The 12,525-nt window shown below is 43.5% G+C and overlaps 1 protein-coding gene across 1 annotated transcript in view; it reads right to left on the bottom strand.

Annotated features, from left to right (window-relative positions):
* Positions 1–11,156, bottom strand: part of HELZ (helicase with zinc finger) — a 144,252-nt gene extending 133,096 nt beyond the window's left edge. The window contains exons 1-3 of the mRNA XM_060290814.1: positions 11,110–11,156; positions 9,739–9,794; positions 5,753–5,809 (exon numbers count right to left, since the gene is read on the bottom strand). The gene's annotated coding sequence lies outside the window, so the exon portion shown is untranslated. The remainder of the gene's footprint in view (positions 1–5,752; positions 5,810–9,738; positions 9,795–11,109) is intronic.
* Positions 11,157–12,525: the final 1,369 nt, after the last annotated feature.

Genomic DNA, 12,525 nt, shown 5'->3' with positions numbered 1-12,525 from the left:
AGAACATTCGTTGCTGTCTACAGCTAACTGAATTAGAAATCTTTAATACCATTTCTAGTCCTGAAATTCTATTATTCTACATAAAACACCTTTAAAAACAAGTATATATTATCATTTCACACCCATTAGGATGGCTACTATCAAAAAAATAGAAAATAACTGTTGGTGAGGGTGTGGAGAAATTGGAACCCTTTTACATTTCTGGTGGACATAAAATGGTGCTACTGCCATGGAATACAAATACGGGGATTCCTCAAAAAATTAAACACAGAATTACCATATGATCTAACAATTCCACTTCTGGGCATTTCCCAAAAGAACTGAAAGTAGGGACCTGAACAGATATGTATACACCCAAGTTCACAGCAACATAATTCACAACAGCCAAAAGGTGGAAGCAACCCGAGTGTCTATCAAAAAAATGGATGAATTTTTAAAAATATATTTACATACAATGGTATATTATTTAGCCTTAAAAAGGAAGAAAATGCTGCCACATGCTACAATATGGATGAACCTTGAAGACATGCTAAGTGAAATAAGCCAGTCGCAAAAAGACAAATATTGTATCAGTGCACTTACATGAGGTACCTATGGTATGAATGGACCCTATTCAAATTCTTAGAAACAGAAAGTAGAATGATGTTTGCCAGGTGCTTGAGGGAGAGGGGAATGGAGGGTTAGTGTTTAATGAGTACAAAACTGCAATTTGGGAAGATGACAAAGTTCCGGAGATGGATGGTGGTGCTGGCTGTACAACAACGTGAATGCCCTTAATGACACCGAATTGTATGCTAAAATGATTAAAATGGTAAATTTTATGTTATGTATATTTTAACAATATTAAAAAAAAACCCACAAGTATGCAAGCCGTAATACCCTCCTAACCCTCCTTAAAAGGAGTGAGACCCATGTCCTAATCCCGATGCAAACTTAAGGAATGCTCACTGCCCATTTCCCAATCTTCCCTGCCCATGAAGGAGAAACAAGAGCTGGCAGGGCAGCGCCAGAGCCAGGGGCGGGAAATTGGTCCTGATGTTCGTCCCAATGAATAAACTCAGAAAAGCCAAAACAGAGGGTAAGGCCCAAGGTGACTGACAGAGGCAGGCCAGGGAAGAGAAGGCAAAGGCAGAAGGAAGGAAATCCTTGAGAACATGGGCAGCTGGTGAGACTGGGAAGGGACACCACAGCTGTGTGCAAAAGGAGGAGCAGAGAACAGGGGAAATCAGAGAAGGGAACTGCCCCAAGGTAAGGAGAGAGCAGCAGGAGAAAAAGAAGAACTGTAAACAAGAAGGGCTTCATTCAAGAAGCCATTCTTCCCAAGTACCAGCAGGAAAATGACTTCCTTCCACTGAGGTGGCCATTTGTATCTAAAGAAACCAAGAAAGTTGGTGAAGGCTATAAAAAGTTAGGAAGAAAAATACTTGTCAATGTAAGAATATTAATATACCCCCATCCACAGAGAACTGTGTACTGCCATTTTTTTCATTTGTTTTTGTCTTTTTTCTCCCACAAGAAGAGAACACTTACTTGTTTAGGGATAATTTCAATCAGGGCCTACCTTTTTTATTTGTATCAAACACTAGTACGCCATGAATGAGCTGAAGCGTTCTAATGGCACAGGGGTAAGAGTATAGGCTTGAAGCCAGCTCTGCCTCAATATGAATCCTGGCATTGTGACCTGAGGCAATCTGCTTAAACATTTGCTTTGATTTCCAAATCTGCAAAATGGGAATAATAACAGTGCTACACTTCAAGGCATTGCTGCAAGAATTAAATAGGGTAAAATATGAAAGCACTTAGAACAGTGTCTGGCCCACACTAATCACTATTAAGGTATTAGCTTCCTATTATACTCCAGACCTAGAACATGAGCTCCAGGAGAGCTGAGATTTTGCCTGTTTTGTTCCCTGTTGAAGCCTCAGGTACCTCACATAATTCTTTGCTGAATAATAAAAATGTACTGAATGCCAGCAACACAGAAGCCCAAAGGAACAGCATCACCTTTCTGTTATTACCAACAACTAAAACCTGCGTCACTTCAGGCTCACAGTTCACAGAGGGTTTTCTACACCTTATCTCAGGTGATTCTGTGACGCTGCCATTATTACCTCCATCTCACAGACAAACGAAGGCTCAGAAGACGTAAGTGATTTGCCCAGGAATTCTGGCAATTAATACTACTTCTGTTCACTCTAGACCCCCACCCAGAAAGCTCAGAACATACCCTACTGAACTGTTCAATTCTCCTTAACTACAGATACCCAGAGTTCAGGTTCACCGAAACACTCTATCCGATTTACTTCAATATAACTGATGGAGAGGGAGGAAACAGATGAAACAGCATTAGTAACTATTAAAGTTGAACAACGGGTACAGTGGGACTGATTATACCCTTTCCACTTCTATACATCTGGAATTTTCCATAATAAAAAAAATGTAATTAAGAAATAAACTCTTCACTCCCAACATAAGCTCTGCCACTTCCAGCTTCCTATTGAGCACACCTGGGTGCGAGGAAAACACCGCAGAGAAGATTCTCAGTCTGAGGCAGTGAAGAGAGTGCTGGACTGGGAATCAGGCAGCTGCAGTCTACACTCTGCTTTATCTAACTGTGAGACCTCACTGGTCCCTCTAGTTCCTCTGGGCCCTGAACTTCCTCATCTGTTCCTTCCAGGGTTAAGATTCTGATTTCACCTTTCTACTAGTTCCTTAAACTCACAAAACCAAACTCGTCTTTTCTCTATCCTAAACCCCTAAGGCCTGTTCTTCCTCCTGACTTCTGTATTCCTGCTGCCCCATTCTGCCAGCCATCCAACCATAAAAACCTCAGCATCATCTCTGACTTGAGACATAGAACTGACTGTTCGCTTCCCCTCCTACCTAATCAGTCACCACATCTCTCTGTTCAACCTCCAAAATACCTCTTGACTCCACCACCTCCTTTCATCCCCAAGTACACCAACTCAGGCACTCATCATCCCTCACCTGGAGTAATACCAGGAACCCAACTGAAAACGCTGTCTCTAGTTTCTCCTCACTGACAATCCATCATATTCATTCTCCAAAACCCAGTCATGACCTCTCAACAGCCGCACTGTCCGCTACGTTCCTTCATGTAACCCAGGGTCCGGGTAATTTGGATACGCAGTTTCCGGACAGCCACCTCATTTCCAACACCACCCCTCAGCCTTTGCTCAAGCTACCCTTCCCTCCAGAATGCCCCCTTCTTGCCATGGCGCCTCAATTTCACAGTGGTGCAATTTAAATGCCACCTCCTCAGTTGAAGTGTTAGCTTATATCCCCAAGGGGGCAGTATCACTCCCTCCACTGAACCCCTAAGCACCTTGTCTGAACCCCTCTTACAGCACCCTTCAAATTCCTATTAGTCCTTTCTTGTTTTGGTGCCCCTACTCTCTCTACTAGATGATTCGTTCCTTGTCAGAGGAAATGATGTTTTATTCATCTTTGTATCCTTCAGAACAGAGCTTCTCAAAGTGCCGTGGCACTGTGGTATGCCGTGAATGAGCTAAAGACGTTCTAGTCAGTGATCCCCTCAGCCCTCCACAAAGCGACTTCAGAGCCGAAGTCCCAACAAGTCAAGCCTCTAGCAGCCTCAAGCAGCCTCCTCCTTCAACCAAGTACATGCCATGATGACTTGAGAAGCACTAAGAGGACACAACACGTGGCACACACGGGTGCGTACTAAACATGTGCCGAACTGAATCTTGGAATAACTCACCTGTTCCCCTTCAACCACTATTCTCAAGAAAATTTACCATCTAGACTAGACTCTCTCTGAACATTCTCACTGAACATGTTCTGATCATCTTTTTAATAAGCACCTGTTTATTAGCTGGTTATACGTGCCTTACCATCCAAAGCCCACATCGATAGTTTACTGATTAAACTAGCAAAGGATATGAACAAACAATTCACCATGAAGAGACTCAAAGAGAAAAATTCAACGTTATAGAACAAAGAAGTACAAATGCCACTTTACACGATTAAATAAGCAAAAACTTTTAAGGAAAAAATGTATTTATATCCAGTTGTGGTGAAACAGGTTCGTCTGTATATCTGTTAGTAGTACAAACTGGTATAACATTCTTAAAAAACAGTATGGCGATATATATCAAAAGCCATAAAAACATTCATACCATTTAACACAATAATGCATTCAAAAATTTATCCTAGAGATATAATTAGCCAGAAAAAAATACAATATCTACAATAACATAGATTCAAGTATTAACTGAAAACCAGCCAGCAACATAAACATCTAACATAAAAAGATTGAAGTAAATTACTGACGGCATGACTTGATGAAATATTTTGCAGTCTCTCAAAGTGTAATCATGTCAATTAAAATTGTGACAACTATAACATGGAAATGTTTCATAATCTAATAAATAAGAAAAATTCAAATTATATGCATCATAATTAAAAATGAGTACAATAATATATATGTGTGTGTGTGTGTGTATATATATAGATATAGATATATATCTATACATATATATTTTTTTAACAGAATGCCAAAAAGAAAATCAACTGTTTTAGGGGTAGTAACCCAAATACTTAACAATTTACTTAATAACAATTCTTAAATTATTTTGTAATTTAAGAGAGAAAGTTCTACCATACTAAGGAAACTAGGGGTCCCAGGATGCAAACTCGATATACTCTCAGGAAGAGGACCACACCTCTCTTTTACTGCTCACTTTGGCCTTAACTGAGAACGCTCATGCACTTCTTATCACAATGACCTATGACAACCCAGACCCCAGCTTTCCAAGGACCAAGAAACCAGCTCAACTAGTCTTCTGATCACCCCCATGAACCTGCGGGGGATGAATGTGCAAACTACCCTAACTCAAGAAACAACAATGTTTTACTTTAGCAATCAATAAGTAGCCAAGCCTAAGTTTAATTATAAACCCTAAAAGTATATAGCATTGTCTCATTAAAGTCTCTGGGACTAGTATTAAAAATGTATCAAAAAATAATTTTAGCACTGATGCCCCACAAGAACAATATTAAAACAGTCTTCTGTTTTTCTGTAGTATTACCGTTTTCTTAGTTTAATACTGAATGGCCAAGATACTATAATGGACCAAGAAGATTACTAACTGTGAAATAATAAATACTCAAGACTAAAATGTTATTCTTAGGGCATTTCAGCAAAAAACAAATAATTTGAAGGACTAATACAACCATTAGGAAAAAAGTTTAACCTTTTGTTTCCTTTGATATGTTCTTGGCATCTAGATCCTCAAAAATGCAGATATATACAGTCATTCATGACAATACACACACAGTAGATAACAGGGAAAACAAACAATTTAATACTTAACCCGTTCATCAGAGCACTGGGTGATCAACACTCAAGAATGCTGACACAAAAACTGAAGGACCTCTGAAGATCCAATCATATGCAGATAGGTTGAATCCCTGTGCAGTTACTCATTCAAAACAGAAGTGGAAGATTAACCTACCTGCACTTCTCCTCAAACAAACTGACAAAGCGTCAGGCAGTCTGTTTGGAGTAGGTTCACCATCATCCAGTCTGCTCCAGAAGTAGCCAATTCAGTCAGGTCACCACTGCTGCACCAGTGCCCTACTTCCTCCACCTTGTCCCACCTCATCTTGCTGACCAGACACCCTCCTCTAGATTAAGTCTCTTTTGTCTTTTCCTCAGGCATTATCAAGTTCTTGCTTTGTAAATAAGGCTCTCCCAGACCTTACTCACCTGCAGTTCACTGCACTGGGTATCACCCAAATAGCCCATCAGAGCTCTTTATAATTTCTGAAAGAGAGAGAAGGAACCTTTTAATACATACTAGAAAACACCACTGCTGATGTATCAGTTCTGAAGCATTTGTATCCAGTGGTCACAGCATATGGTCTTTTGGTCCACAGTACTTCAATAAAATGTAGCATAACCAGCCAGGACCAAGAGTCCTGAGATAAGGGTCCAGAGATAAAAGTTTGGTTTAATGTTGCTACTAATCAGCTGTGTGACCTTGGGCAAGTCACTTGACTTCTCCAGGCCTCAATTTCCTCATCTGGAAAATAAGACAGACTAGATAGAAGCAGCAGAGCATACTGCAATGGAAAGAGAACGCCCTTTCCAAGGCACAACGCCAGCACCACTACTTACTAGTCTTGCGACGTTATGTTCGTTAATTCACATTTAACCTAAATTTCCTCTGCAAAGCAGAAATAACAGCTATCTTGGAGTTGTTCTGAAAACTAAAGGAAAGATAATGAGTTATAACAAGCCTATAGTAAGTATACTGTGCATCTCATCATAAAATTCCACAGATGATAATTACCAACATTACTCCCAGCCCTAAGGTTATGTGAATTCAATTTCCAATTATTTATTTCCTTACAAGATCAACAAATCAAAACTTTACCAACCTGACAATGCAATTAACTGTTTGAGTGTTTCACTAACAATTCAATTACAGTTATCTTAAACTAATGGAAGTTTAAGATTATCAATATTAATTAACATTACAGGAAATAAGGGCGGAATCCCTGCCTGACATCTAAACGGGTTCAGTGGCCATGCCTTCCCTGACTTCTCCCTCTGCTTTCACTACTGTCCGGGCACCTAGGCAAGAGAGGTCTTCCAAACACCACGTAACACCAACTGCTTTCTACGGTCAGATTAGGGGGACATGGCTAAAGATGGAGGAAGGAGAGCAGAGGCTTTTTATCTTTTTTCCTACATACACTTAGCACTGCTCCGATCTGTTTACCATAGCATGCATCAGTTTTACATAAAAATAATAATTTTTTTAACTATATTAGTTACACATATTGCCTACTGAAAGGAAGCTCGCCTCACAGGAATATTTTCACCACAAGGAGCATATCGACAGAAGAAAGCAAAAAGGCAAATTCAGATGTTCCGAGAACACCTAAAATATGGCACAGAAATAACAAAAATCACAAACATTCACACGTCACAATGGTTTACTCAAAAAAATTTGCCGTGCATTCTCTGAAGAACCTAATGATGAATCAGGGTTTTGGAGAGTCAAAACAAGTTGAACACACAAATTCTGGCTTTACCATACAACTTCCTGCCCCTGGAGAAACTGACCCAGTACAATTTACACCAGGAAACAAGTTGGTATGACTCTTCAGTAGTACGCTGAAAAACTTTCAATTTGCTTTATACAATTGGTAGCTTTTAAAATAAAGATATATACATATATAAATATACATGTACACATATATATACATATAAATTAAAAATCTTCATGTTATATCTACTATTTATTTTTGAAAGAGGAATATTAACTCTATTAAATTCAGTGTGGCTCAAAAGGATAATCTCAGCCACCGGAGAAGGGACAGACCACTAAGTTTTACGCTGCTCCTAGCCAATGCTACCGAAGCCATCCCGACTACACCCAGCAATTTAAATGAACTACAAGCTGCTGTGGCCACACTCTCCACACATATACTTCTCTCCTAGAAAACAATTCAAACTATTACTTAGAAATCAAATTATATTTGCGTGTATACTTATCCAAGTTTATGGAAATAAACAGCCATCACAATCTGTTTATAATTTTTTAAGTAGCTCCTCCCCACCTCTTGTTTACCGACAAGTTGATAAACTTGGCCCCAAATCTACTATGCATTTAAAACAACAGGCAAAGGACCTTACTTCTTGTGCTGGGCCTGCATTTAGAATCTTAAATATAGTCTGACAGATAATTATAGACTAATTTGCATTTAATATCAATACCATGCCTACTTCTTAAACAGAGAACAAAAATGCATGTGTAAGATCTGGTCTACTTATTTGTAGGTCCCTCTGCAATATTCTTAGCCTTTCATGAATATGCTCTATATTTTTAAACTACACAAGGCCTTTGCAAGTAGGAATGATTTCCCCTGTTATTTTGGCATCACTCCCTTCTCCAGTAAAACACTGGACTGTCCATAAATGTATACAGACTTTAAAACAATGCAGATTGAATACTTATGGTATTAGAAATGAAACTTCTTGCTAACAACTGCAAAAATCAAGCACACCAGCTGACAGAGGCACTTACTGACTCCCCAAAACTCCCGCCTTACCTAAAAATAGTGTCCCAGCTTCCCAGCCAAAAGGACAGACTAAAAAAGCTGTGTCTTCATTCAGCTCAAAGACACAGACCCCGCTTCACCACAAACTTCAATACTATGGCATTTCCCATTTTAGAATGCTTCGTGTGACAACCTGTTCGGTGGCCAACCACCAACTTCACTTTGAAGTGAATACTAACACTTCACATGGTCTACATGTGTGAAAATTGTGGAAAATGTCTTGACACAGCTCAGGCCAAACAACACTAGCCACACAAGATTACCTATTTCTAAATATTCCCTTTTGGATTATAAACAAACATCTCCATAGGCCCAAAAGTAGATCATTGGTTCTTTCCACAAAGTAATATGTATTAAAAAAAAAAGATAAAAGGTACAGTTTGGGAGGTCTAAGGCATGAATATGCCTCCATCTGTAAGCTGAAAATAAATAAATTTTAAAATCCATATTTGCTCTGCTAAGAATAAAAATAAATGTAATACACACAAGCACTTCTGAGTTTCAAACACAAGCAAATGTGGTGTGTGCACTTACAAAAAGATCTTGGTTTATGTCCACCTTCCTCTCCCAAGTTTTTTTTTTTAAGGCAAAAATGTCAATTGTATGCCTCAATCTGGAATAAAATAAAGCACAGCTTACTCTTCTTAAACAGATGTGTGATAGAGATGAAAACTTTGTGAGTGGACTTCAAAATTCAAAGGCTACCCAGATGTGTTAAAGGAAAAAAAAAAAAACGCTGCAGTAACCAATCTACCATAACAACTTACATTTTCTCAATAAACCATAGTAAAATATTTTACAGACACACTCACACACACTGTAGTATAGTACATCTACGATGACTAAAATAAAAAATAAATAAAAAGATATATTTTTAAAGTTGAGAAAATTGCTTGTGAAGAATGTAAAATTAGCAAACCACTCTCCTTCTCACCAGTACAGAATACTGACTGTTCATTGACACTATATTAATAATGTTCTATAAATCCAAAGCCTTATAAGTTAGATTAAATAAAGCAACACTCTGAATTCACACACTACATGTGACCAGAAGATAATGACAAGCCAGTCTCATCCCTAATAACCTATAACCAAAATGCAACACTATCATTTTTATTTCCAAATAATTATGAGAGAGACAAGCACTGTTCCATTTTTCAGAAAATAAAAGCAGGATGTGCCTGAAATAACGCTTTCCAATGGAAAGGGTGTACTTTACACGAGTCCCACAAACTGCAGACATACAAAATCCACATACACAATCACTAACACTCAATGCAGACTAAGTGATGGACACCAAAGCACAGATAAAATTAAGACATTCAATTAAAGTTACACAAGGGAATTTAAATAGGCAAACTATAATTACCCCTGGTGAAGATACTAATCAAGGATGGCTGCAAATAACACTTGGCTCTGGATAAGCTCCAGTAGCTGAAAAGTTTGGTATACTTGACACAGTTGTCCTTTCCAAATCTAGCCCTGCCTCTACTCCCATTTGACTGAGTGAGTGATTTGGAAATAAAGATGGCCCCATCAAATTACTTAGTTTCAGTCTCACCCTCATGACTTGATTAAAATAAAGAAGGAAAAAAGGTAAATCATTTTTAACTGCAGTCTCACCTTACACATCTCACCAGCACTGTAGTTCTTTAGTGATCAATTACTTCATCCAATTCCTGAGATAAACAGAAAAGTATAATGTGTCTATACAACACCAGTAAGAGACATGATCAGTAGCAAACATTCTATCAGCCTGAAGTGAAAGGGCATATAAATTTCAAATGGAAAAAGTTACCAAAATGGTATACAGTATGCAGCTTTGTAAATGAGTCTGTTTGCTTTACTTTAAAACAAAAACATTTCCTCTCTGTGTGATAAAAGAATAATTATAAAGTGCTCTTAAAATCCAAACATAAAAATGTCATATCTGACTGACCTTACTTTCAAAACATGAAATGAAAAAAAAGGAGAAAAAAGAAGAGATGAAGGAGAAGAAATCCATTCATAAGAGTTTAAGAGGGCAAAATTAACAACTAGCCAGGACGACGCCTTCCTCCCCCTCCCCCCGCCCAACTCCAGGAATCCACTGTCTCTGGAGTTCCACATCTATGAACGATTTGCCTGAAAAGTGTAAGTGGTGAGGGTGAAGGAACAACAATTTTGAGTTTCAAACAAAACCTGAGGGTCTCAATCCAAGAAGAATCCTAAGACCCTGATTTCCAACCCTGGCTGGAGAATCCTCAGCAAAGGGGAGGGTGCAGAAGCCTCAAATAATTTGGGGGGAGAGCAATCAAAGTTCCTTAGATAAAACTGCGGTCCCTTAGCTCAAGAAAAGGGAAGTCTTGAAGGAATCTCCAGGAAAGGATCCTCTGTTTTTATTTTTGTTGATGTGCTTGTGGGCCAATGAGAATTTCCGAGGAGGGGGCGGAGAAAGGGGGTAAAGAAAGTAAAGCTCAGGCAACAGCCCTCGGCGGGGGAGGGAAGGGTGCACCCCTGACCCACTTTTCCCCGCGCCCACCCTCCGGCCCCCGCCCCACCCCGCGTGGAAGTCCGAGCCCAGAGGGGGCAATCGAGCGGGGCGTGGGAGGCCTGCACGCTCCCCACCCCCAGCCGCGACCCGGAGGAGGCGAGCGTGCAAGGCGGCTCGACTCCCCCTCCCGGAGTGCCGTGGGCTGGACAAACCTCCCTCAGGCTCGCGGCCGGGGTCTGCGAGGCCCCCTCCACGGCCTGGGCCGAGGGCTCCGCGGCCCCCAGCGGAGGGGAAGGGGGCCAGGGAGGGGAAGAAGCTGTAAACAGCCCCAGCGTCCGGGCCTCGCCTCGAAGAGCCCCGCTTCCCAGGCCCCGCCGCGGGCCGTCTGGGCCCCAGGCCCGCCCCGGGGCCGCCCTTCCCGGGACTCGGAGGACCGGAGGGGAGTCCGGTCCCCTCTCCGGAGGGCTCCGGCAGCTCGCGGAGCGGTCCCAGCAGCAGAGAAGGGGGAAGTCAGGACTTACCTGTCATTACTTTCTACGCCATCTTGGATCCACTTGTCAACGTCCCCACAAAGCATTATGGGTAAGAAAGAGCCTTTAAAGTGACTCCCCCCCTCCCTCGGCCTCGGACTCCCGCCTCCCGCCGCCGGCGCCGCCCCTCGGGCCGCACCTCCCGCCCGGAAAGTTGCCTCGGGTGGCTGGGAGGCCCGGGGGCCCGCAGCCCGGCCCTCCTCCCTCCCCCGTACTGTTTGCCTTTAAAATTCCCCCCCTCCATGTTTAAAAACGTGGCTTTGGGTCTTTCCCGTCGCTCCTGCCCCGGCCTCCCTTCCCCCCACCCTTCGCCTCCACGCCGGTTCCTTGTACCCCGCCGCCCTCCTGTCCTGGCAGACACCCCACGTCTGCATTTAATCAGCCCGAGGTTTCCCTGCTGCTGGCAGCAAAGAGCTGCTCATTGATTTATTTATGCGTCTGTTATTGCTCTAGATCTTCGGTGCCCGGAGGCGGGCTTCTGCTTCCCGCCCCCGGGCAGCCGGGGGTCGCCCTCGGGGCCCCGGAGCCCGGCAGCCCTGCAAACCAACCGGCGCTCTGACTGCCGCATCCGCGGATGTAAAGATGCCTCTGTCCTGCCAAACCGTTCTGGGGCCGTCGGGCTCCGGAACCTGGGCGGACACTGGGTCCCCGAGCCAACCGGCATCGTAGCGCGTTAGGGAGGGGGAGGGGAGTACTAAGCGAAAAGCAACTTTTACCCCTGTTGACTCTCCCTTCCGCTGTCTCCTCCCCTCGGCCGGTAATGCGATCCGCGACCCTCTAGATGGGGACCCCACCCCTCCCCTAGGAATGTGGTTTTGGGCTCTGCCGAATCCACCCTTTTACAGTCCGGGCTGCTTGCGAACTGGGACTTCCCGAGGCAGGTAACTCGGGGGCGCAGATTGCGAGCTCTGGCCGGGGAGCAGAGGCGCGCCAGGGCTCGAGGGAGGGTCCGGGAGAGGGGCCGGGGCCGGAAGGAGGGTGCGCCCGCCGCAGTCCACCTGCCGGGTCCCAGCCGGGCGGCGAGCGCTGGCGGCCGGGCGAGCGAAGGACCGCGGGCAGCACTCCGGCCCAAGGCTGGTTGGGGGACGCTCAGGTCGCCTGGCTGCGACGGGGCGCGCTGGAAGTAGGGGCGCCGAGATGCTAGCCGGGGAACCAAGCGAGCGACCCCGCAGCCCACGCCCGTCGCCTGGGCCTCTGCTCCTGCCCGAGGGCTCGCTGCAGGGGAGCTGAGCCCTCTCGCGATACTCGCCGCCCGTTTTCGATTGCGCGGGCGAGCAGAGCATCCGCCCGCGCCCTCGCGCGGTGGTCCCCTTGCCCCGGGGCCCGTTGGTCAGTCCGCCGAACTCTCACCTCCCATTGCCACTGGTCTCTGCTTTGCAGACTTTGGGGGCCTACTCTGGTTGCTTT

Source organism: Globicephala melas, chromosome 20, assembly GCF_963455315.2.
Source record: "Globicephala melas chromosome 20, mGloMel1.2, whole genome shotgun sequence".
NCBI classification, from domain to species: domain Eukaryota; kingdom Metazoa; phylum Chordata; class Mammalia; order Artiodactyla; family Delphinidae; genus Globicephala; species Globicephala melas.
This window is presented reverse-complemented; position numbering and strand designations above follow the sequence as displayed.